This window comes from Ornithorhynchus anatinus, chromosome X5, assembly GCF_004115215.2.
Source record: "Ornithorhynchus anatinus isolate Pmale09 chromosome X5, mOrnAna1.pri.v4, whole genome shotgun sequence".
Classification (NCBI taxonomy): domain Eukaryota; kingdom Metazoa; phylum Chordata; class Mammalia; order Monotremata; family Ornithorhynchidae; genus Ornithorhynchus; species Ornithorhynchus anatinus.
Window position 1 is genome coordinate 49,550,253 of NC_041753.1, and position 23,622 is coordinate 49,573,874.

The following is a 23,622-nucleotide window of genomic DNA, read 5'->3' on the forward strand; positions in this document are numbered from 1 at the left end:
TCTTCCTCGGGCCTGCATCTCCTTCCTCCCCCAAACCTAAGCCGTGAACTCTTGTGCCTCATAGAAGTTCTCATGCTGTTCTTGGACCCTGGATCGGTACCGGGCCAAGTGACTAATGTCTAAATTAGCCTATTTTGTAGTGCCTAGTGAGGGCAGACAGGGAAAGAAGAGCATTTAGATAGAAAATGTTATCCTTTCTGCTGGTGACTGCCTGGGCAGAACCCAGAGGTTAGGCAATTGATCTATCTAGACTGTAAGCTCGTTGTGGACAGGGAATGTGTCTGTTTATCGTTATATTGTACTCTCCCAAGCTTAGTACAGTGCTCTGCATTTAGTAAGTACTCAGTAAATACAGCTGAGTTCAGTGAATATTATCACTCCATGGCTACAGTTTTGCCCACTTCCCTCCTGGATGGTGACAGACCTGCTCCTCCTCCATGTATTTCTACAAGCAAATCCAAAGTAAATGTCTCTCTATGTCTCTAACAGAGACAGAGAAGCAGCATGGCTCATTGGAAAGAGCACGGGCTTTGGAGTCAGAGGTCATGAGTTCGAATCCCAGCTCTGCCACGTGTCAGCTGTGTGACTGTGGGCAAGTCACTTAACTTCTCTGGGCCTCAGTTACCTCATCTGTAAAATGGGGATTAAGACTGTGAGCCCCACGTGGGACAACCGGATTCCCCTGTGTCTACCCCAGCGCTTAGAACAGTGCTCTGCACATAGTAAGCGCTTAACAAATACCAACATTATCTAACCCTCCAGTCAGCTCTGACTCTCCATACTCACTTGTCTCTTGATGTTTTCTTTTTCTCTCTCACTGTTTCTGTCTCTCATATTCTCTCGCTCTCTCTGTCTCTCATGTGGGTTGCTCTCTGCTATCTTATTATCTTGGTGTTTTTATAACTAACTCTTTTTTCTACATCTGCCTCTCTGCCTCCCTTTTCTCTGGATTTGTTTCTCCTTCTCTACTTTATCTCTTTCTGATTGGTCAATTTTTGTTTTTAATTTCTGTCTCCCACAATTTGTAAATGATTTGTCTTCCTATCTCCCCTGTTAGATTACAATTACTTGAGGGAAAAGAAAATGTGTTTTCTTTTTGTTATCTTCTCTCTTAGCACAGGGTTCTGCAGTCAGTAGCTGTTCAGTAAATACCACTTCTTGTATTGGTATTTAATGAGCCCCCAAACTGGATGCAATGTATCATACAAAGATCTTGGGAGTGTGCAACAGAAACTTGGGACACAGTCTCTGCTCAAAGGAACTGACACTCTAATGGGAGAGACAGACATCAAAATATTTCCAAATAGGGTAGTCCCTGCAAATAATTGATTGTACAACTAATTACATACACATTCACACACACACTGTTTCTCTCTCTCTCTCTCTTCCTTTCTCTCTCTTCCCCTCCTCCTCCCTGCATCTGTGCCACCCCCCACCCCGATCTGATCCAGCTTCCTGCCTCCTAACAGGTGAAAATCTAAACCAACCAGGATAGACTGTGTTCTTGAACATTTATGGGATGGAGACTGGACAATTTATTTTACTTGTCTATGCCAATTTTTATTAATTCCTTAATTCCCAAGATAGTTTATGTAGAAGGCCACAACACTTTGCTAGAGTAACTGATGATGAAAGAGAAAAAACTGTCTGCTTATTGTTGTGTTGTATTCTCGCAAGCACTTAGCACAGTGCTCTGCACACAGTAAGTGCTCAGTATAATTGAATGAAGGTGGGGAGGGCTGCCCCGAGCCCAGGATGGGACCCAGACCACAGGCTCAAGACTGTAAACTGGTTGTGGGTGGGGATTATTTCTGTTTAAGGTTGTATTGTTCTCTCCCAAGCGCTTCGTACAGTGCTCTGCACACAGTAAGCACTCAATAATACTCTTGACGGACTGAGTCGCGGGGGAAGAGTTGCCTGAGCCTAACTGCTCCCACCAAGGCGGTGGGGGGTGGCGGGGATCCACAGCACCCAGGCCAGGCTTGACACTTTGGCCTGACCCACCAGCAGGGAGCTTCCTGGGAACCCTTTCCCAAGGGGCACTGCAGGGAAATGGTGGGCCTTGCTACCACTTCCAGGGACCGGTATTCCGGACAACTGGAATGGGGGGGTGGGGTTTCCCTGTTCTACTAGGCATTGTCTAGGTCATGGTTTCTAATCCCAACTCCATCGCTTGACTGCTGTGTCAGTTTTTGCAAGTCACCTCACTTCTCTGGGCCTCATCTGTAAAATGGGGATTAAGACTGTGAGCCCCACATGGGAAAGGGACTGTCCAATCTGATTTGCTCGTATCCACCCCAGCACTTAGTACAGTGCTTGGCACATAGTAAGCGCTTAACAAATATCATTATTATTATTATTATTATTTAAAAAAGTTAAGTCCAGGGTGAGATTTCATTTCACTTTTTGGTGGCAAAATTTGCAAGAGTTGCTCTTTTGCAAAACCTCACCTTTAGGAAAACCTATACTCACCCATTCTGATGCTGTGAACATGCATGTTAGCCATTTCTCTTGAACAGCAACGCACTGTGTCTGAATGGGCTCACGGTGTTGGAGAACCTTTCCTAATTCCATAACAGTGTTCTACCCCTAAAATGTAATGGAACACTCATTATGGTAGAACTGAGTGTGTATCCCAAAATTGGCACTAAGCTCAAATATGGATATCATGCATACTCAGCCATTTTGCAGAACTTTGGCTTACAAAAGAATCTCTTTATACACCATTTCGTAGGTATCCTGTCTCTTCATCAGAAACCATCAAGTGAAATTTCATTAATGTGGAAGGAAATCAAGTGAGGCACAAACACAGTTTATCGGTATTATGACACTGGCCATGTATTGATAACTGGCTAACATTTTTTTCATTCTCCGGCACTACCACAGGGGTTAAATAAGAGCATTAAAGGGGACTGAATTGCATGGATTTGCGTGAGAATGGGAATCAATGCAAATCATGAGGAAATGTCTTGATTGTACTTTTCATCAGTGGCCTTCCACTCCCTGGGAGACTTCTTATCAGGGTTTAATTAGTGCCAGGGCTTGTGGGGGCCAATCCCTGACTCTTCCAGGCTTGGCAGTTTCTAGCCCCAGCAGATCTGGGCTTGCCAGTACACATTACATGCATGGAATGTTGGGCTGCCACTGAGGGGGGCCCCAGCACCTCTTTTACAAAGTAAAAACTCTTTCTTGTGCAGTTTTCTATACCCTCAGCTAGTGGTGCCATAATAATGTTGGTATTTGTTAAGCACTTACTATGTGCAGAGCACTGTTCTAAGCGCTGGGGGAAGACATGGGGGAATCAGGTTGTCCCACATGGGGCTCACAGTCTTCATCCCCATTTTACAGATGAGGGAACTGAGGCACAGAGAAGTTAAGTGACTTGCCCACAGTCACACAGCTGACAAGTGGCAGAGCTGGGATTCGAACTCATGACCTCTGACTCCAAAGCCCATGCTCCTTCCACTGAGCCATGCTCCTTCTCATATATATATATGTGTGGTACAGGTTGCAGTAGCAAAGAGCAGCTGTGGCAAAATAAAAGTGTGGGCACTCATCTTAGAAGAATGGATTGATATAGTACTGTCGTTTCAGTTCAGCAAAGTTCTGGCTTCACAGCTGGGTAGGATAATATGGTTAACTTTTTAAAAAAGTCTATTTTGAACATCAAGCAGCATTATTTTCTTTTGTGATCTCATTTGTCGATTCACCGTGTTGCAATGAGGCTCACCCTAGCCTTTTTGTCTATCTTGCATTAGGCAGGTGTGGAGCTGGATCTTCAACATAATTTCAAGTATACCACTGATGTCATTATTTACGTGGTGTTCAGGATCTGAAATTTAGTTTACAGTGGGGTAAGATTTAATTGGGGGAAATAAACTTAAATACCCGCTACCATAAATCAGCACAGTTAAGTACATCTCCAGTTAAATGAGATGCATTGTAATTTCCTTCTTTGTTGCCCCTGATTTGACTAGCTGATGACTAGTATATTAGAAATCAGTTAATTAGTTTATTTCACACCCTATCTGGGAGGAAATGTAATATTCATATAAGTTAAAATTCAAATATCAGGAATTTGAATATGAAGGAGCACCCCGCCCCATTACCTCTAATAATAGTAAGAATAATAATGATGGCATTTGTTAAGCACTTACTGTGTGCCAAGCACTGTTCTAAGCGCTGGGGTAGATATAAGGTAATCAGATTGTCCCATGTGGGGCTCACAGTCTTAATCCCCATTTTACAGATGAGGTAACTGAGGCACAGAGAAGCTAAGTGAGTTGCCCAGAGTCACACAGCAGACAAGTGGCAGAGCTGGGATTGGAACCCATGATTTCTAACTCCCAAGCCCAGGCTCTTTCCATTAAGCCAAGCTGCTTCTTTAGGTTTTACAACATAAAGAGATATAAATGATAGGCTTTTATATGGAAGTCCAATCCATTATTGAAATCAAACTTCAGTAGTAAATGTCCTAACTATATTTTTTCTTCTTGAATTATTTTAATTGCTATGATTATTGGCCAAAGTCTTCTAGAACAGGGTGAATTTATTATATTTTTAACTTCTAAATATCACACATCAAAAATTCCAAGGATGTATCTTTGTGTTCAACAAGTATACATTTCAAAAGTGCTTCCTTTGAAGTAAAAGTCCATCTCTTTGTAATTGGAAAAAATTGGGGGAAATGAAAGATTTTTGGAGTTTCTGATGGACCATTAAAGTGTTGTAATATCCTTCCATAGAAGAGTGATTTGTAAAGCAAGGTGTTATTTTATTTTAATGACATGCCACTATCTGTAACCCACTAGTATAGTAAGAAAAAAGTACAGATTCAAAGGAAAAGATCTGAAGGACCTGGATTCTAATCCCAGGTCCGCCACTTGCTTGTTGAGTGACCTTGAGCAAATCGCTTCTCTGGGCCTCATTTACCTTATCTGTAAAATGGGGATTAAGAGTGTGAACCTCATGTGGGATATGGACTGTATTCAACCTAATTAGCTTGTATCTACTCCAGTGCTTAGTACAGTGCCTGGTACATAATAAGCACTTAACAGTACCATGATTTTAAAAAAAACAACTTTCCTTGTCAGGATGCAATTTGACTTCATGTTTGCTTTGCAGATAGTGAGCAAATCCTTTTGGACTTGTACTAGTGTGGTCTGCAAAAAGAGGGTATGGACTTGTTTCATCTTTGTGCTGCAACACCAAACCTTTCAGTAAAAGGCTCTCTAAATGGACTAGGACTGAAATGATTCTTTATTGCTTGTGCTCCACAATACCCTTAACCTTCCTTAGAGAATGGGCAGATCTCTAACAATAGATAGTTACAAGTATCATGTTTGGGAGGCTCATACCACCACCCTACTGCATTACATGAAATGTATAATTAGAGTTTTTAAACATTTCTTAACCACCCACCCATTAACAAACAACAAACGTTATTGCACAGTGCAGAGTTTGTTTACTTGGCAAAATGCAGATAATGCAGCTGCTAAATACATCAGTCAAACAGGGGGTGTGCTGATTGTGGGGTAATTGAGCGCTGGTAGTGTACATTAAGTTAGACTGTGACATCCGATTGAATCTTGAATAATTTTGCCCATGCATTTAAAATCATTTAGCTTTTGTGTAATTTAAGAAAATGTAGGGAATCTAGAGAGAAGTTTTTTTTTCTGGCCACATTAATTCAAATCCAACTTCAGAAGGAAAATATCTGTAATTCAGGCATTCAGTTAAAATATGCCATACTTGTGTACTGTTTGCACATGTGTGTGGGGGGGTGTGTATACATCAAAAATCCCGAGGATGTAATGTTGTGTTGGACAAGTAACATAAGTTTTTTCATATATACATATATATGTGTGTGTGCATAATATATATGCATGTATGTATATATATATATATTTATATATATATTTATACGCATATATATAATACACACACATATATATGTATATACGTATTTTCCACATCCATAACCTCTTGGATTACTGTACTTGTGTTAAAATTTACAAATGTGTGTTCTAATTTTAATGGTCTTGGAATCCAAAGACTATATGTAAAAACATAGGTTGATGTGGCCTAGTTGAAAGAGCCCAGGCGTGGGAGTCAGAGGACCTGGATTCTAATCCCAGCTCCACCGCTCCCCTGCTCTGTTGCCTGGGGCAAGTTACTAAATTCCTCTGTGCCTCAGTTCTCCCATCTGCAAAATGGGGATTCAAACCTGTTATCTCTCCTATATAGACTGTGAGCTTCATGTGGGACCTGATTACCTTGTATCTCCGTCTGTGCTTAGTCCAGTGCTTGGCACATAGTAAGTGCTTAAAATTACTACAGGTAATATTATTATTCCCTACCCCTCTACTCTCTCCTCTCTCTCCTCTCTGCCATAACCCACTAATGACATTTCTTAAATTCTTCCACCAGCCCAGTTAAGCAGAGTTCAAGAAAGTATTCCAGGATACTACTCTAGATTCTGATTATTTTGATGTCTGAATATGAAACTAGGAATCTCTCTGGGTCTAAAGGCCTAGAAACATATGGAGGCATGCAAATATACTTCCCCCATGTCACCCCACATTCTAACTCCTATGGGATACCCCGAGTTGGACTATCCAGCATAGTATTTTAGCTAGGATGAGTCTAGATACGGAGTGGGCACTTGCAAACCTATGATAAATCCTAAAGATGACATTTAAAAGATGCTATGTGTTATTTACCTGTCTGGAGTACTTTGCATTAGGGTGAAGGATTGCCATCCTGAACCTGGCCCACCAAAGGGAAATTACCACAGTTCCAGCACACCCCCACCACATACCTGACAGCACTCAATATCATTTAGGGGCAGGATCAGGGCAACAGGCAACTCCAAGGAGTGCCTCTCCAGTTACCTGTGCTGTAGAGTCTCAGAGGACTCCAGACCAGGCTACCGCTCTTCTGAAAAACAACTTCTCTTGAAATCACTATGAAGGTCTGAGTGCTCCCAATGTCCCTGACCAAGGGCAGGATCACAAATGAGAGAACAGCTAAGCTGGACTCCTTTACTTCAGGCTTAGCTCAGTTCTCCATTCCCTACCCCCATAACCACCCTCCCTTCTCTCCCCGCCCTCCCCCGCCCACTACTTAACCCTGAGATTCAGGCCAAACCATAATTAATCTGCTAATGCTGCGCATTTTCTGAAGATAAAATCTGCATCGAAATCCTGAACAACATTCATCTGGTTTCAGGGATATCTTGTGGTCAAATGAATGAGGCATCCTCATTCTCAGAACAATAGGTCCAGACAGAACTCTTCATCCAGTACTCAAATAGCAGGGACACAAGGTTGACTTTTACTTGTTCTGGTTTAGGTAGACTCATTATTATACAGATTAGATAATCACTTGTCTTAATGCTTTAGAATGAATAACAGCAGGCATGTGATGAACCAAGAGGAAACCGCATGGTACCTGGAAGCACCGTTCATTTTAGCCGAGGCAGTTATAACATTACTCCTGACATCCGCCCTCAGATTAAACAGTAATAGTAATCTCCATGCTGTTAAACCTTTGCTCAATAAAAATAATGGAATTAAAAGCATTAACTAGAATTTTATCGTGTGCTTTACTGCATCATCATCTTCACAAGAGAGAAAATCCAGCAAGCAGATGGCTGATGATTGCCTCAGATAACACTGAATACAAGAAAAAAAAATGAAGACCAGAAAAAGGAACCAACTTTGCAGGGAAACCAAATCCCCTTTATATCTCAAACATTCACCATTAACGATATTGATGTTTGCACAGTCATTATAAATGCAGCTATCATCCTCAACTCCAATGCTGCCCAGTTGCTTTTTGGAAGAAAACATCATGGCTTGCTGAAAGACGAGGAATTTTTCCTCCTTTATAGAGAGGTTTGAGGAGCTCCATCATGTTGTGATTACTTCTGCCCTGGATTCTCCCCTTTATATTTTAGGGTCCATCCCATATGTCCTATAAGGCAGAATGTATTTCCTCTATGAGCAATACGAAATCAGCAGACAAAATTCCAGGACAATTCTTCGCCATTATGGAATACAATATCTACTTAGCAGTACTGTGCTTTACTTTCCACAGGTGAAGACTTATACCATGTTTTTGTCGTTAAGGATATTTAGTGTAGCATTCAAATATGGATGTCGACACCCTTGACTTCTTGACTTGCCTGTCCTCTCAAGTCTTGCTATTCAGGCCTCTGCTTTTGTGAATTTTCCAGGGAAATAACCCTTCCTTAACTGTTCCATATTTTTTCTTTCCACTAACTCATTTTTCTTGCTGCCTCGATGCTATGTAGGCCTCAAAGCTTGAGGGTCAGGGATGAAATGACAAACAATGTGGCCTAGCGAAAAGAGACAGGGCTTGGGAATTAGGAGATCTGAGTTCTAAACCTGGTTCTGCCATGTGCCTGCTGTGTGTCCTTGGGCATGTCACTTAACTGCTCTGGGCCACAGTTTGCTCATCTGTAAAACTGGGTTTACGTATTATCTTTCCTCCCTAGACTGTGAACCCCATGTGGGACAGGGACTGTGTCTGACCTGATTCTTTACCTCAGCTCTTGCAGTGCTTGGCACAAAGTAAGTGCTTAACAAATAGGACTGGAATAATAACAATGATAATTATGGTATTTGTTCAGCGCTTACTATGTGCCAAGCACTGTTCTCAGCGCTGGAGTAGATACAACGCAATTAGATTGTTCCACGTGGGGCTCACAGTCTTAATCCCCATTTTACAGATGAGGGAACTGAGGCACAGTGAAGTTAAGTGTCTTGCCCAAGGTCACACAGCACACAAGTGGCGGGGTCAGAATTAGACCCCACATCTTCTGACTCCCAAGCCCGTGGTCTTTCCACTAAGCCACAGTGCTTCTCTAATATATATTGCTATGATTTTTTTTTATTAGAGTTCAAAGCTTGTGAGGGTTCATGGTTTGTGGTTCAAAAGTATTTGTGAGCTCTTTGTGGTCAAGGAACCTGTCTACCAACTCTTTTGTATTATATTCTTTCAAGCACTTAATACTCTTATGTCCCAACTCTACGGTTATTTAAAAGTCATCTCGCCCAGATAGATTCTAGCCTCCATTCTTACTCCAGAGCTATGCCCAGCATGGTTCTGCTTGTTTATTTTTAGTCTTCCCTTTGTATCCAGGGAATGGACTCCTTTAAGTGTGCTAAAAAGTGCCTCACTCATCTTGATGCATTCTTAGGCAATAAGGGCAGATCAGGACAAATTCTCCTGCAGTGTCCAAATCTCCAAGGGATTAGGGCCTGCCTCATCACACAACACAGAGAGATAGTGGGTTAGCAAGTCAGGGCTGTGTCCAGTTGGAGTCACCTGAAGTACAAAGCAGTAATAGCAATTCTTCTCTATGGCTGTTGCATCTCGTGACAGGAAAAAAGACATGTCCGGATGAGTTGCCTCCTCTTTTCTCTTTTCCCAGTCACAATGCAGCCAGGCAGAAGGGTTTCGGCTGTCAATTCTCACAACCCCTAAACCTTCATAGTCTCTGCTGGAGAGAAAAAGTAGATAAACATAGGAGAAAGAGTTGCCAGGTCTGCACAGAGCTGAAGCAACACTAGTTTCCCCGCCAAAATCCAAGCCACAAAGTTGCTTTCAATAGTGTAACTCTGTCCTGCTCCCAGAACATTAGGAATACCAGCAAAAATTCAGAGTTCTTCTTAACCCTGTGTTAAGAAAAACTCACAGGGCCCGACACCCAAGCCATTTCTTCAACAACATGGCATCTTATCTTCAAACAGACTCACGTTGTCAGAGGAATGTTTCCTAATTTCCAGTCATTGTTGTAGCCAAGATGCATACTGAAAAATGCATATTCTGGCAGAGCTGGGTGTATGTGGGTTAACCCTGGTTAATCTTATAGGACTTTTGGAATCAAGCCCAGGATTTAGTTTCTTCTTCTAGTTTGTGTAATTCAAATGGCCCCCTGAGGGGGAAAAAAAGAAAGGCAACACATTTACAAATGCATCATCCTGCACATAAAATGATCCTCAACTTAGCAACTCTCAGATGTTTGCAAATATCTTGAATTTGATAGTCAAGTCTTTAAAGCTAGTTAATGTTAGAAAGGCTAACTGGGTCATTGAATATAATCTCCCTACAATCAATAAAAAAACCACAAAATGTGCTGTTATTTTTGCAAGTGAAGGGGTTTTTTTTCAGAATGAAATGGCTAAGTTTTGTTAGAATTATATTACCAATGAATGCTTCATGACAATCTCTCTGCCAAGACCAAATAATTAAACCTTTAACCAAGCATGGACAAAGTCCCAAATTCTTCCAAGGATATTGCAGGAAAATGATTATTCTGTTCTACAGTGTAGTAGCATTACACAGGAGATTTTCAGTCACAAGGATTTCTCAAGGCTTACAATATTTCTTCTAAGGAAACAGTGTTCTCACTCTTTGAGGAGTTTACAGAGAAAGGTGAATAATTGTCTTCCAGTCTGCATACTTTTAATTGACTCAGTGCTCTGATGAGTTTGGTCTATAGTGTAAAAATGAACTATAGTATTAATAAAGTTAGTCTAGATATGGTTTATCCATTTCTACTGTTTGTGAATAACCAAGAAGTTTATGTAGGTTTCTGCCTTTTCATTAATTCCTTTTCATTTGATTGGAGCAGGTATACAGGGGGAACAGAATTATAGATCAGTGGTTTACCAACTAAATACATGTAAATACCTTAGTTTGATTTGGCAAGTTTCTTGGTTGGTCCGAGAACTCTTGGGTATCTCCATGTTTAATTCTATTATGTATGTACTGGTTCACTCCTTGAGAAGTCTGAGAGCACTCTCATTATAGATATATTTATTTTTATCAATAACATTCACCACAGAGCGTATGGTAAGATACCAAGATGTGCCCAAATATTAAAGTTATATCTCCCATTTTAGAAAAACATAGGTTGGGATGAATGATATGTGCAGCTGTATAAGTTGTCTGCAGTCTATTTTAATGAAAAATCACATGCTATCTTCCTGAAGTATTGAGGAGAAAAACTTTCAACATTATAGATTTCAGATACTTTATTTGACTAGCCCTTTAGATCCCCTCTCAGGGTCGCACCTGGAGAGTTTCCAGTACTCTACCAGGCTTGATTACAGGAGGGAGAGTCAAACAGAGGCATATCCATTCCATTCCTAGCTTGGGCAGTGGTTAGCAAGTGGACGGAAATCTGCAACAAATCAAAACTCACCGGTGCTGGGCAACAGTGACATGGGAGAGAGTTAAGGGCAGAGACTCAAATTTATTGCGTGGAAGGAAGGAGGCAGTGGTAAACCACTTCTGTATTCTTACCACAAAAACTCTGGATCCCCACTACCAGAAATTGCAGATGGAGGTGGGGCATTCTGGAAGAGATGTATCCATGGTGTCACTATGGATTGGAGATGACTCAACAGCATAAGACAAGCCTTTTATATAGTAGCACTTAGTGGGCAGGGTATGTGTCTACTCATTCTGTTGTATTGTAATAATGATAATAATAATGTTGGTATTTGTTAAGCACTTACTATGTGCAGAGCACTGTTCTAAGCACTAGGGTAGATTTACAGGGTAATCAGTTTGTCCCACTTGAGGCTCACAGTCTTAATCCCCATTTTACAGATGAGGTAACTGAGGCACAGAGAAGTTAAGGTACTTGCCCACAGTCACACAGCTGATAAGTGGCAGAGCCGGGATTTGAACCCATGACCTCTGACTCCCAAGCCCGTGCTCTTTCCACTGAGCCACGCTGCTTCTCTTGTACACTCCCAAGTGTTTAATATAGTACTCTGCACATGGTAAGTAGTCAAATACTTTTGATTGATAATTGATTAATAGGCTAATCCTATGGTATATAATGTTTTCCAAACTTACTATGCAAGGAATTAGCATTTTTCCAAGTCCGGAGAAGAAAAAATTACCAGTAGGCTTAGGTAAGCATAAATTCAGTACACTAGGGGAACAAATAAGAGATAATGATTTACATAATTTTTCTCTTGGAGAAAGATGATCTTGCCCTCAAAGAGCTTACAATCTAGTGAGGAGAACAGGCATTAAAATAAATTAAAGATAAGGGTAGCAGCAGAGTATAAGTGTTATTGGGTTGGAGATGGAGTGAGCATCACGGGGCTTAGGGTTACAGACCCAAGAGCATAGGTTATGCGTACATAAGGCAGAGCAAATAGGGTAGAGCAATGAGATGTTAGGGAAGGCATCTTGGAGGAGATATGATTTTAATAGGTCTTTGAAGATGGTGAGAATGGTTGACTGTTGAAAATCAAGTGGAAAGGTGTTCCAGGCCTAAGAAGGATGAGGGCGAAGGGTCAGCGACAAGAGACAAGATCAGGTTACAGAAAGTTGGTTGGTGTTAGAGGAGCGAAATCTGTGGGCTGGGTTCAAGTGGGAGAGGGGCCCGGTCAGGCAAGTGTGGGGAAGTTGATTGAGTGTCTTAAAGCCAATGGTAAATGGTTCTGTTTGATGTGGAGACGAATGAGTAGTCATTATAGATATTTGAGGAATGGGTAGAGGTGTGCAGAATATTTTTTTTTTAAATGATGTGGGTATGAACTGGAGAGGGGAGAGTGGATGGAGGTAGGGAGGTCAGTGAGGCGCCCAATGCTGTAATCAAGGAGGGAAATGACAAATGCTTGGTTCAACTTGAAAGCAGATTGAATGAAGAGACAAGAGCAGATTTTAGAGATGTGAAGGTAGACCTGACAGATTTTGGTGACAGAATGAATATGTGAGTTGAAGGAGAGTGGCTAGTCAAGAATATTGCTATGGTTATGGCCTTTGAGGCAGGGAAGATGATGGTGTTGTCTACAGTGATGGGAACGGCTTGGGGAGGAGTGGGAAGAAGAAGGGTTCTGTTTTGGAATTAATTCACGGTAGAGGGCAACATTAAAGCAGGGAGGATGAGTTGAGATGGGTAAGGTCAGCCTGATCTACCCCAGCAGTGTTCTGTGGTGTGAACACCTGAGCAGAGGAAGCATACTGTGGAGGTCATCCAGGACTGTGGATTGGTGTACAAGATTGATGGAGGGACAGGGATGCAAGAAAGTTGAGTCCACAGTATTTCTTCTTAGTCTGTTCATTGTAGACAGGAAGAGTTATAATCTAGAGATATTAAACCATAAACGTTTAGCCCCTGAACCATTTTTTTTGCAGTCAGTTTACTCTTCCAGAAAATGCTTTCTATTAAATTGATACGTAACAGATCTCTAAGGAAAAAATGTAACATATGCAGTACTATTATTTGGCCTCAAATAAGGCGTTCAGTTAATAAACTGAATAAATACATAAGTTGAACATTTGTAATTTGAACATTTTAGTCCAAGATTCAATATTTTCAAATGTGACTTTATCACTGAGGTGCTCCAGTATATGTATCAGGAAGCTGTTAGTTGGAGGATGCTTAGGGCAGACTGTGGCAATGAAATATTACAGAGTCACCAATTTGAACTGATTGCAAGTATTCCAAAATTTACCTTGGTTTCTATTAAATAATACTTTAGGAAAATGTGCTTAACTCCAACGTGGCTGATTTCTTGTCATGCTGGCAAATGGTCCCTTCAGTACTGGAAAAAAACTGTCTTTCTGAAAATTTTGGATGATTGCTATATGGTTTTCCTGAAACCATTAAAGTATGAAGGAAGGATTTTTAAAAAAAAATCATGCAAATGAAGACCAGCACAGAACGGAATTTAGCTGAATTACCTGGGACCTTGATTTTCAAAAAGTTATGTCACACCTGGAGAGCTGCAGTATAAATCGCCATCATGTAGAAATCTGTGTTAATTTAATCTAAAGCATTGTCTGTATCAGAACACCTAGCTTTTTACATGCAGGGCTTTGTTTTTTGTGCTTTTTTTTAATTTTTGTAAGTACTGTCGATCGTAATGCATTGACAGTACACAGTAATTTGAGTTAAAAATGGTCACCCAGATTGCTCTTTGTTTTCTGGAAGGCAGAAGTGTTTTTCAGTGGAGGGGAAAAAAGGAGATCATATCACCCACAGTTGTTAGATATAAAAAGAGACAGACTCGCTCCCTCACAACTAGCACAGATGATGCTAATCCTCTCACCAGAAAGGCTCCATGTTTGATCCTTTCTTTCCCTTCCCTTACTCCCTGTCAAATTCTTCACTCTGAAGACTCAGGAGAGGAAATGATTTTGGCTAGAATCAGACACAAGCACAGGTGGTACCACTTGTTTAAACCTTTGATTTCTTGTTCCCTCTACAAGAGCTCTTCTTGGTACTGGTCTTTGAACAGTCTGTTTAGTGGAAGAGGAGGAAGAGCAGTTGGCTTTTCATGTTGATCAATTGCCTCACTGCTGATTTTCACAGGCTGGATTCTTGTAGTCGAATTGTTTCTTCTGGATGGTACCTCAGGGCAAATGTGCCACAGCTCCCTGTTTCATTGGTCCCCCAACTGATAGATTAGGCTACATCTGCCAAGCCACTGTTGGAAATGGTTCACATCAAATTTTGAATTTTGGTGGCTTTTTTGTCACTAGGCTAAAGCAAAATAAGTTGCTTGTGCACTCCCCCTTTGATTTTTCACTTTGTGTTTCCACACATTCCTCAACCTACTCACTGCCTTAGCAACCGCTTTCACAATCCCAGTCTTGTTAGTTTTATGTTTGAAGAGGAAGTGCCCCCAGATCACAGACGACAATGCTGCTTCGGAAGGCCATGCGAAATCGACCACCAGGACAAATAGAGGGTGACCTTAGGTCCCAGGTTTAAGGGCAGCCATTTGCTGACATCAGCAAGTGTCCCAGAATCATGCTCTCGGTGAATGTAGAGAAGCCTGAGAATCCCTGGATCCCATTTCTGATCCAAGTGCCTCAAGACGCTAATGGAGCACCTGCCAAGCTGAGAAATCAGACTCAGGATTGAACAAGATTCCCTGCAGCCATGAACTCTGAGCTGGAGAGGGCTAAAAATAGTCTGACTCCTGCCTGCAGGTTCTGACTGCTGGGAAGCTAGGATGAATCTCTATTGGGTTCCTGACCCTAAGGTGGGACTAGGGACATAGATGGAGCCCTTTTGGGGATCAAAAGTAGCTGTCAGGAATATTCTGTACTCCTTAGATCCATTAACTCCGGCCAGAAGTTCTTGTCTCTCTAGTTTCCAGCCCTGCTTTTTTTAAAAAAAAAATTTGTGTTGTCAGCATAAAGCTTCATGGATCTCTACTTCAACCAGCCAAGGTTAGAATGCGGTACACTCTCTCAACACCATTACCCGATGCAACAAGTGCCTTCTTATACCAATTTGGGGGGGGGGGGGGGCACACTGCATGCTTATGGTTATCAACAAGAACTGGCTCTCTGCATTTTTAGAAAGCTACAGGTCTAGATACTAATTTATTCTTTTAGGCCTTTTGGTGGTTAGGTCCTGAATGACCAAGGCAATATAAACTCTCACTCCAGAAAATTACCCAATTAAGAGACATAGTGCTTTTTCACTGGGATCTTTACATGACTGTTTGGGGGTTTTGGGGGATTTTTTTTTTCTGCCTTTAAACCATAAGGCAGATGGTTGTCTGAATTTACCTACTTGCTTTTTGATAAATGCTTCATTTACTTACCTTTAGGTACATTTTAATTCAGTGCATTCATTGGGTCTTAGCATCACCTCTACACACTCTATGTATGCACGTGCGTGCGCGCACACACACACACACACACAAATAAATGATGATGGTAATTATGGTGTTTGTTAAGCGCTTACTATGTGCCAAGCACTATTCCAAGCACTGGGGTAGATACAAGTTAATCAGTTTGTCCCATGTGGGGCTCACAGTCTTAACCCCCATTTTACAGATGAGGTAACTGAGGCAAAGTGAAGTTAAGTGACTTGCCTAAGGTCACATAGCAGAAAAGTGGCAGAGTTGGTATTAGAATCCACATCCTCTGACTCCCAAGCTGGTGCTCTTTCCACTAAGCCATGCTGCTTCCCTATTAATAGTATTTAATAAATAGTTTTTCAGAGTGTCTTTCCTGACTGGGGAGGTTGTCCAAAATTGCTCATGTTTTCAATTTACACTTGTATGCCATATTTCAGTTACAAGACTGCTGAGCCATGTACCAATATCCAAGGCCTTTTTGAAAGCGATGGAATGTTTTTCATAAATGAAAATGGAAATGAAAAAGAGGAGAGAAAATATGGTGTGAAATCTTTATTCTTATTAAAGATACATATGCTATTAGTGGATAGAGCATGGGCCTGGGAGTCAGAAGGACCTAGGTTCTGATCCTGGCTGCACCACCTGTCTGCTGTGTGTCCTTGGGCAAGTCATTTAGCTTCTCTGTGCCTCAGTTCCCTCATCTGTAAAATGGGGATTAAGAGAGTGAGCCCCATGTGGGACAGGGACTGTGTCCAACCTGATTAACTTGTATCTACCCCCGTGATTAGAACAGTGCTTGGCACATAGTAAGCACTTAAGTACCAAAGCAAGTACCATAATAGGCCATCAATCATTCATATTCATTGAGCGCTTATTGTGTGCAGAGCACTGTACAAAATGCTTGGAAGAGGACAGTATAACAGAGTTGGTAGACCACAAGGATTGGTTAAGACCACTTCCTGAGATTCCAAGCAATAAGCTAAATTCCAGGATGAAATTCAGTTTCAGCAGAGATAATATGGTTTATAGGTACGTACCCAGGAAGAAGCATACCCATTGGAAAGAGCACTGCTCTGGAATTCAGGAGACCTGGATTCTAGTCCTGGTCTGCCTATAGCTACTAAATAGAGGCAAAGACTGAACATGAATCACGCAATGTGCAGCACCCCTACTTCCCTACTTTCTCAATGCACTCCATGCCCCAGCAGGAATGCGATTGGCAGGAAAATGAGGGTGTGAATAACTCTGCAAAACACATTAGCACCACAGTCATTTCCTCTCTGCAGGTTTTCAGTCCTGAAGTCTCATTCAGGCAGTCAGTCAGTCAGTAGCATTTGTTGAGGACTTGCTGTGTACATGACACTGTACTAAGCACTTGGGAAAGTATAATACAGTAGAGCTGGTAGACACAATCCCTGCCTTCAAGAAGCCTACAGTCCAGTGGGAAAGTGTCTTGGGACTGAGGCTATGTCATTCTGGATGGGAGGTTCCATCACTACCCCCTTGAAATGGCTGAAGCCTGAATGTTCATGGCTTGAGAAAACATTGAGATGTGCTCTCTTAGGGAGTCTAACCCTAGCAACATTGTCTGAAGTTTCGTTCTAATGCTTTTCCTCAATATGGCCATTCCACCTTAAATCTATCTCTTTCTCAAAAAGTTCAAACATAGTTGAATCAGGATGCTGATCTCTTATGTCACGTTTCACCTTTGGTTTCCAGAGCTTTTCCTGACCTTTCCAATGGCATGCTGGCATGAATTTTCACCCTCTAAAATGATTAAATAAAACTGCTGTGAGTTTATCTTTGTTTCTTTTATGATAATTGACATAATCTCTGTAACAAAATTCTTCAGAACAATTAAAATGGTACTCCCATTTAGAGGTGGAGATGGAGGCAGGAAGGTAATGTGATTTTTCCAGCCCAAGCATTAGACATGAACTAGTTCTAGATTTCAGTTTGCCAAATCCACCCTCGGACAGCACAACTCCTCACCCGGAGCAAAAGATGTCCTACTTTAGAACAAACAGAAAATCATCTCAGAGACTTAAACACTGAGGTACTTTCAAGAAAACAGATTGAATCATTTCCTGTATCTCTAGGATATACAGGATCTTCATATGGAACAGGATAGTGATGTCCTAAAAAGACATCTGTTCTGACTGTAAATTAATAATTTTGTCTTATCGTAACTGAGGCATTTTTTTCTCGTTGAAAAACAAAAATTTTAATTGAAAAATTGTGAGTTATCTTCTTTTACGGAACTTGTGATATAATTTTGAAAATTGGCATCAGGCATGATCTAATCAGTTGGTTTTAATGAGGTGGATTTGTCATTTTCATTCTTCCTCCCACCACCCTTTACTAGGTTAAAATACTTCATTGTCAGGAATTGATTCTTTTTTTTTCAACAGAGATAAATGAATAGTCTTACCTGGGCAACAGAGATACTATTTGCTTGAGATCTGATTTGGTCAGACTATTTCAAGTAACCAGATAGAGTACTGAAAGAAAAATTCCCAACCGGAACTTTCCTGACTCCATAAAGTTTCCTTAAAAATCTTTAAATTACCGTTAACCCTGGTCTTTTTGCTCCCACTCTGTTAGAAAAGCCATCAGTCTGGGGATATTTGGGGCAACCCCACTGGTTTGGGGGAAGCCCCACTTGTTTAAGACCTGTTAAAGCTGGGACTCAGAGAACTCACTGATAGATCACCCCTCTATCTGGAGAGGCTCTGGGCTAACCCAGTCAATGGGAGGGGAGAGATGGCAGGCCTACTGAGGACAAGGGAACCAGGAGGTTATTACCTTGGGAAAGGAGCTTCCATGGCTTCACTGCTTTTCTCCTTCCTTCAGTTCAAGGGAATTTCTCTCTCTCTCTCTCTCTCTCTCTCGCTTGCTTGCATTTCGGCATCTATCCTACTCTAGACTTATCATCATCAGTATTTATTGAGCATCTACTGCATACTGTGCATGGTAGTAGGTGCCTGGGGAACAAATAAAATAACTAAAAGATGCTATAACTGCCCTAGAAGGCCAGGCCTAATTGAGGAGGTATATGAATAAATGTCACAGACGAAACAATTGTTAAAGAGTTAGAGAATAGATTCAAATGATAAATTTGAATACATAAGAACATCATCATAACAATGTATACACACAAGTACATAAGTATACAGCTAAGACATAAAAGGGAGGGAAAGATGAGATGACATAAGAAATGTGGACTATGGGTTGGTGAATCAGATAGTAAAAGAAAGGGCAGGAGAGTGGTTCTGGGGTTGGCTTAGGGTGTGGGGGAGAATAATGAGAGAATATAAAAATATGTCCCGTTTTGGTCACTGGATTTGAAAAACAAATATAGAGGTCATGTAGAAGAGTGACAAATGATTCAAGGAAGAGAAATTGGGTAATAGAAGGAAGAGTTAAAGAAATATTGGCAAAGGACTCTTACAGATGGCTCCCCAGTCATGTGTCTCTCTGGTACCCTCAGCCCTCATAGCAGTCAGACAGCGAGACTCGGGGATCTGTACAATATTTAATATGTTTTTAATGAGATAACAACCAAAGCAAATCCAGGTTAAACCATTTTTCTTGGATCTAATACTGTTAATTTCCAGAACCCTCAGTACTTCCCCATAGGTGTCCCAGGGCTCACGTTCTTCTGCCCCTCAGGGACAGTAGCCTTGCTCCTCCAGAATTGTATCTCTGGAGTGCTTATCTCCAGGAAGCCTCTCTGATCCCTCCTTGTGCTCTGTGTCCATCCGGGGTCCATGGAATAGGCGCTCCCCATGTCCTGGTTTCAGGATGGCTGAGGTTCTCCTTCTTCTTCCCAACCTGCCTCTCCCCAGTCCTTACCTCTGATTGATTTGATTTTGATGTCACTTGGAATGACTCTCCTGGCTTCCTTCTCCTTCTCTTAAGTGTGGGGGCCAGTGGAATTGGTCGTCACAGGTACCATGAGGCTAATCCGACTATATTAACAGTGGACCTCATGTTTGGTGAATTCCCTAAAATAGATCATTCTAGTGGTGGCTTAAAGCAAATATTTCTTTTCCTCAAATCTACTAAAGTCAAATTTTGGCATTTCTAGTGAAGAGGGGGCTGGATGTTCTAATGAGGTAAGGTGCGATAGGGTCCTACTCCTTCTACCACGGGACCACCTCCCCCCCAGGATTACACTATAACAATATAAAAGAGTTGGTAGATATATGCCCTGCCCACAAGGAGCTTACAGTCTAGAGGGGAAGCTAAGTGAATGGCCTAAGATCACATAGACAAGTGGCAGAGTTGGGATTTGAATCCAAGTCCTCTGACTTCCAGGCCCATGCTCTTTCCACTAGGTAGGAGAGAGGGAACATGAGAAAGGAATCAAAATGGTTCCAAAAGTTGGAGGCGGAGTCTGGGGGGAAGTAGATGATGGTGACCAGTAATTGGAATGGATGGTAGAGGCAGATGATATGGACCTCCATGAAAGAGAAAGAGAGGGATGGAGGGAATAATTATCATCATCATAACCTCTTCCCCCATTCTCCCATATCCCCACCACCGGGGTCTAATGCCTTGGAGGTAAGCCGATCATGTTAACAGCTACAGTGGAATTTCATAAAAACCATTTATTTTCCTTTCTATTGAGGGACTTCAACATGACAATTGATTCACTTGAATTAATCATATCAATGTGTAAAAAGTTCCCAATTGTTTTCTGTCATTCCAAGGCCAAAATAAAACACTTTCGGTGAACTTGGTGTGTAAAATGCTTCATTTAGCCTTTATAAAGCAAAAAAATGTAGTTTGGGCCTACGGACTATTTTGTTACTTAACTCCAGTGTGTCTGTGCAGAAATGTACTTGAAATGTTCTTGTGGTCTTTGCTTCTGAGTGATTCTGGAAATCATCTCTGAACTTCTCCATGAAAGGCACTGAAAAATGATTTCATAGTTCTGGATCGCTGCTTATTTGCTAAGATTTTAAAGGTGAATTCAAGTAGCAGATACAAAGTCTTATTTTCTTGAAATAATACTTTGAATCAGATTTTACTCTTACCCACTCCTTTATATTATAAACTCCTTCATTAGATTACAAATTCCTTGAGTGAAGGAATGCACTGTCTAGCTGTAATGTACTCTCCCAAGCATTAATCAGCTAAACCCCCTTCTCCCCCCCTTTCCCTCTGCTCCTCCCCCTCTCCCCCTCCCCTCAGCACTGTGATCATCCGCTCATTTGTATATATTTTTATTATCCTATTTATTTTATTAATGAGATGTGTATCCCCTTAATTCTATTTATTGCTATTGTTTTTTGTCTGTCTGTCTCCCCCGATTAGACTGTAAGCCCATCAATGGGCAGGGATTGTCTCTATCTGTTGCCAAATTGTACATTCCAAGTGCTTAGTACAGTGCTCTGCACATAGTAAGCACTCAATAAATACTATTGAATAAATTAATTACAATGATCTGCATACAGTTGGCACTGTTATCTATCTTTTTTTATCCACCAAATTTTGAAACATGTTCATGAATTGGACATCCAATAGCCTTCTGTTAATTACCAAACATTAACATTCTGCACCAGACAGTTTTCTTAGTACATAGGCATAAGGCACATACAACGCCATAACCTTGGGTTTATCCTTGACTCCTCTCTCGTTCCACCGACATATTGAATCTGTCACTAAGTCCTGTAGGTCCCACCTTCACAACATGGCTAAAATCTGCCCTTTTCTCTCCATCCAAACTTTTAGCATATTAATACAATCACTCATCCTATCCCACCTGGATTACTGCATGAGTCTTCTTGCTGGCCTCCCAGCCCCCTGTCTCTCCCCACGCCAGTACATACTTCGCTCTGCTGCCCAGCTCATTTTTCTACAAAAATCTTCAGGACTTGTCTCTCCACTACTCAGACGAAAATTCCTCACCACTGGATTTAAAGCACTCATTCACCTTGTCCCCTCCTACCTCACCTTGCTACTCTCCTGCTACAACCCAACCCACACACTTTGCTCCTCTTATGCTAACCTTTTCATTGTGCCTCGATCTTGTCTATCTCACCACTGACCCCTGGTTCACATCCTGCCTCTGGCTTGGAATGCACACCCTCCCTCAAATCTGACAGATGATCACTCTTCCCCCCTTGAAAGCCTTATTGAAGGTACATCTCTTCCAAGAGGCCTAAGCCCCCCTTTCATTCATTCAATAGTATTTATTGAGCGCTTACTATGTGCAGAGCACTGTACTAAGCGCTTGGAATGTACAAATCAGTAACAGATAGAGACAATCCCTGCCCTTTGACGGGCTTACAGTCTAATCGGGGGAGACAGACAGACAAGAACAATGGCAATAAACAGAGTCAAGGGGAAGAACATCTCATTAAAACAATAGCAAATAAATAGAATCAAGGTGATGTACATCTCATTAACAAAATAAATAGGGTAATGAAGATATATACAGTTGAGCGGACGAGTACAATGCTGGGGGAATGGGAAGGGAGAGGGGGAGGAGCAGAGGGAAAGAGGGGAGAAGAGGGTTTAGCTGCGGAGAGGTGAGGGGGGGTAGAGGGAGCAGAGGGAATAGGGGATCTCAGTCTGGGAAGGCCTCTTGGGGGAGGTGAGCTTTAAGTAGGGTTTCCTCTTCTTTCCTCTTTCCTCTTCTCCCACTCCCCTCTGCATCTCCCTGACTTGCTCCCCTTGTTCTTCCCCCATCCCAGCCTCACAGCACCTATATACATATCTGTAATTTATTTATTTACATTAATGTCTTGCCCCCTCTTCCCCCAAGACTGTAAGATTGTTTTGGGTTTGGGCAGGGAATGTCTATTTATTGTTGTACTGTACTCTCCCAAGCGTTTAGTACAGTGCTCTGTACATAGTAAGAGCTCAATAAATGCGATTGAATGAATGAATGCATAACATAAGATCTACTCTTTTATATTTTTTGTCCTATTCTCTCAATTAAAACACTTCATAAGTGTGATTGGCTTTCAAAATAAATGACACCTTTTCAAATCCTCCCTAATTTTCAGGTGCCAATTCAAATATGTTCCTTTAAAAGCCAATTACATAGGAGTTTTTTTATTACATTTGACAATCTACAATATCGTGATATTAAGCTATCTCCCTTCCAGAGAAATGTTTGCATTTTTAACTTTTCTCAATAAATGTCCTTATTTTGTTTCCATGTATGTCTTATCCCTGTAAATGGAACAAATTTAGTTGGCTTCTTCAGTTTATAATCTGAGTAGGTTTCCATAAATCAAGTAATTCATAGCTAGAAGTATTTCCCATGCAATGGTACAGGTCTCTGGAGCATGGAATAATTAAACAATCTCTGTCCAAGAAACAGTCTAGTGGCTTCAGGGTTCCAATCAGTGGTGTTTATTGAACACTTATGTTGTGCAGAGCACTGTACTAAGCACTTGGGAGAGTACAATAGAACAGAGCTTCTTGAAAAGAGAGACGGAAGAACTGAGGCTTAGAAACTCCTTTACTTAGACTGTAAGCTCGTTATAAGTAGGAAACTTTGCTAATTCTATTGTATTGTACTCTCCCAAGCACTTAGTACAGTGCTCTGCACATAGTAAGCGCTTAATAAATACCATTATTGATTCCAGACCAAGACCTAGGATTCTAGTCCATGGGTGCTTCCTTTTTGGCTGGAGTTAAGCTGACTTGTTTAAAGTTAGATAAGCTCCTTTTGATCATTGCCTAAGAGACTAGCTAATTTTTTTGTTTGTTTCCTTTTTGTTGAAATTTACACCAGTGATGTCCCAGCCTTCCAAGAAGGTCCTGGAGCTCTACAACAGACTTTCTTTCAGTGTCCCTCCTCCCATACCTTTTCCGGCTGTCTTGGCATGCATAGAACACTTATTACAGCATTCAAGTGACTTCTTACTCTTCAGTAACATATTGTTTTTTAATTTCTTCTTTACAAAGATCTGTGCAGTGAGATAAAAACAGTGAGTGCAAAATA

General features: G+C 41.3%; 1 protein-coding gene and 1 non-coding gene across 41 annotated transcripts in view; both read left to right on the forward strand.

The window, feature by feature from the left end:
- PTPRD (protein tyrosine phosphatase receptor type D) overlaps positions 1-23,622 on the forward strand; it is a 1,860,044-nt gene that overhangs the window by 1,308,917 nt on the left and 527,505 nt on the right. The window lies entirely within an intron of this gene.
- Positions 11,089-11,226, forward strand: LOC114808554. Its single transcript, XR_003756401.1, has one exon. It is a non-coding gene; the product is annotated as a small nucleolar RNA SNORA7 (small nucleolar RNA).